Here is a 3,140-nt window from a genome sequence, read left to right on the forward strand (position 1 = left end):
AGTGCTCGTGTAGGAGAGACCGGGGAAAGGGTCCCATACGTGAAATGGAGCGAGAAACAGGCCGGTGCGGAAGGCCGCTCTCACCTCACCTCTTGCTGAGGAGGCCGGTACCATTGCCCCGTGTGTGCCTGCAGGCCTAAAGCCAAGCACCTAATTCGAAGGAACAAGTCTGTAGAGAATTCCTGCTTCAGCGAAAATAGGCCTTCCTGAGGCTGGAAGCCTTTTGCTGTGTGCATGCGTGAGAGCCCTGCAAGGGAGTCCCAAAACATTTTCCGTGTGAGACTCAGGCCCCGGGAGAAGGCAGAGCACGACTCCCCACTTGTTTCATTGTCTGCGGGAGGAAGCAGTTTTCCCTGCACTGTGGGTGAGAGCCTGGGGCTTGGTTCCATACGAAAACTCGATGGAGAAACAGTCCGGTGCAGAAGGAAGCTGTCAACTCACTCATCGTTTACAAGGCTAGTACCTTTGCCCCTTGTGTGCCTGCAGGCCTAAAGCCAAGCACCTAATTCGAAGGATCAAGTCTGTAGAGAATTCCTGCTTCAGCGAAAATAGCCTTCCTGAGGCTGGAAGCCTGTTGGTGTGTGCATGCGTGAGAGCACTGCAAGGGTGTCCCAAACATTTTCCGTGTGAGACTCAGGCCCCAGGAGAAGGCAGAGCACGACTCCCCACTTGTTTCATGGTCTGGGGGAGGAAGCAATTTACCCCGCACTGTGGGTGAGAGCCTGGGGCTGGGTTCCATATGAAAACTAGATGGAGAAAGAGGCCGGTGCAGAAGGAAGCTGTCAACTCACTCCTTGTTTATGAGGCTTGTACCGTTCCCCGTGTGTGCCTGAAGGCGTCAAGCCAAGCACCTTAGGCTAAGGAACAAGTCTGTAGAAAATTCCTGCTTCAGCAAAAATAGGCCTTCCTGATGCTGGAAGCATTTTGCTGTATGCATGCGTGAGAGCACTGCAAGGGAGTCCCAAAACATTTACCGTGTGAGACTCAGGCCCCGGAAGAAGGCAGTGCACGACTCCCCACTTGTTTCCTGGTCTGTGGGAGGTAGCACTTTACCCTGCACTGTGGGTGAGAGCCTGGGGACGCGTTCTTTATGAAAACTCGATGGAAAAACAGGCCGTTGCAGAAGGAAGCTGTCAACTCACTCCTTGTTTACGAGGCTAGTACCGTTGTCCCGTGTGTGCCTGCAGGCCTAAAGCCAAGCACCTATGTCGAAGGAACAAGCCTGTAGAGAATTCCTGCTTCAGCGAAAATAGGCCTTCCTGAGGCTGGAAGCCTTTTGCTGTTTGCATGCGTGAGAGCCCTGCAAGGGAGTCCCAAACATTTTCCGTGTGAGACTCAGGCCCCGGAAGAAGGCAGAGCACAACTCCACGCTTGTTTCATGCCCAGGAGGAGGAAGCAGTTTACCCTGCACTCTGGGTGAGAGCCTGGGTTCAGTCTCCATTTTGTAAAATCGGGGAAGAGACAGGCCAGTACAGAGGGCAGTTCTCAACTAACATCATCGTTATGGGGCCGATACCGATGCCCCGGGTGTGCCGTGCAGGCTTAAAGACAGCCACCTAACTCGAAGGAAAAACTCGGTAGAGAATGCGTGCTTCCCCTAAAACAGCTGCTCCTGAGGCTGGTAGTATTTGGTTGTGTGCGTGCGTGAGAGCACTGCAAGCCAGTCTCAAATATAATCCGAGGGGGCCTCAGGCCGCTGCAGAAGGCAGCACACAACGCCCCACTTGTTTCATGAAGCTAGCACTACGGCCCCACTTCTGCATGGGAGTCTAATCCCTTGCGTTCTACGTCGAAGAAACAACAGTGTACAGAAACCGTGCTTTGCTTACCGTCGACCTCTCTGTGGGAGGAAGCAGTATACTCTGCACTGTGGGTGAGAGCCTGGGGACGGGTTCCATACGTAAAGTCCGTGGAGAAACAGCCCGGTGCAGAAGGAAGCTGTCAACTCACTCCTTTTTTATGAGGCTAGTACCTTTGCCCCGTGTGTGCCTGTAGGCCTAAAGCCAGGCACCTACGTCGAAGGAACAAGTCTGTAGAGAATTCCTGCTTCAGCGAAAATAGGCCTTCCTGAGGCTGGAAGCATTTTGCTGTGTGCATGCGTGAGAGCACTACAAGGGAGTCCGGAGGCATTTTCTGAGTGAGACTCACGCCCTGGCAGAAGGCAGCACACGGCTCCCCACTTGTTTCATGAAGCTAGCACTGCGGCCTCACTTTCGCATGGAAGCCTAATCGCTAGCTTTCGAACTCGAAGAGACAACACGGTAGCGAAACCGTGCTTTAGCTACCATCCACCTCTCTGAGGGAGGAAGCAGTTTCCAGGCTACCGTGGGTGAGAGCCTGGGGAACGGGTTCCTCACGTCAAACCGGGGGAGAAGATGTCCGGGCCAGAAGGCACCTCTCGACTCAGCCATTGTTACCTGCAGCTACCCCTTACTGCTACATGTGTGCCTAGGAATGCTAAGGGCTCCACACTGATTTGGCAGGAAGAAGTCCATAAAGAATCCCAGCTTCAGCTCATTCGCCTCTCCACAGGGTGGCAGCATTTTCAACTCTGCTTCAGGGCAAACGTGGGGAGTGAGTCCCAGCAGAATTCCCAGGGAGAAATAAGCATGGGCAGAAGGCACCCGTCGACTCAACTCTTGTTTCGGGAACCTAGGTCGGCTCTCCCGCGTGTGCGTGGAGTCCTGAGGGCCGTCCACCCAACGCAAAGGAACAAAACTGTAGAGAACCCGTGCCTCAGCACAGATCGCCCTTCCTGAGCGTGAACTTCATCTCGTGTGTGTTTCTGTGAAAGCATGAGAAAAGAAATGTAAACGGAACCCGGAGTGAGAATCAGGCCTGTGAGGAAGGCTGCTGTCGACTCACCTCCTGTTTTGGAGATTAGCAGTGCTTTACCCTGTGTCCCTGGATGCCTAGTTACCTTTGTGCAGCAATAACCTAGCTTGTGTGTGGTACGATGTCCTACTGTGTTCCTGACTGATGCTCTTGCTTCGGTGATGTGAACCAAATGCTGTGGTCCCTTAGGCTAGATTTTGGGCACAATCATTGCTCAAGGCCACATTAGGATTATGGTTACTGTATGGGAACTGGAAGAGGTCAATCTCGTGGCAGTGTGGAGACTGCCTCAGTCGAGGGCGAGC

General features: G+C 53.5%; 1 long non-coding RNA gene across 1 annotated transcript; it reads left to right on the forward strand.

Moving 5' to 3' along the window:
* The first annotated feature begins 456 nt into the window (after window positions 1–456).
* On the forward strand, window positions 457–2,121 carry LOC145719263 (uncharacterized). The gene is made up of 2 exons (XR_014142275.1): window positions 457–606; window positions 1,661–2,121. It is a non-coding gene; the product is annotated as an uncharacterized LOC145719263 (long non-coding RNA).
* The last annotated feature ends 1,019 nt before the right edge of the window (window positions 2,122–3,140 follow it).

Source organism: Leptonychotes weddellii, unplaced genomic scaffold, assembly GCF_054177405.1.
Source record: "Leptonychotes weddellii isolate Sample4059 unplaced genomic scaffold, ASM5417740v2 HiC_scaffold_364, whole genome shotgun sequence".
Lineage (NCBI taxonomy): Eukaryota > Metazoa > Chordata > Mammalia > Carnivora > Phocidae > Leptonychotes > Leptonychotes weddellii.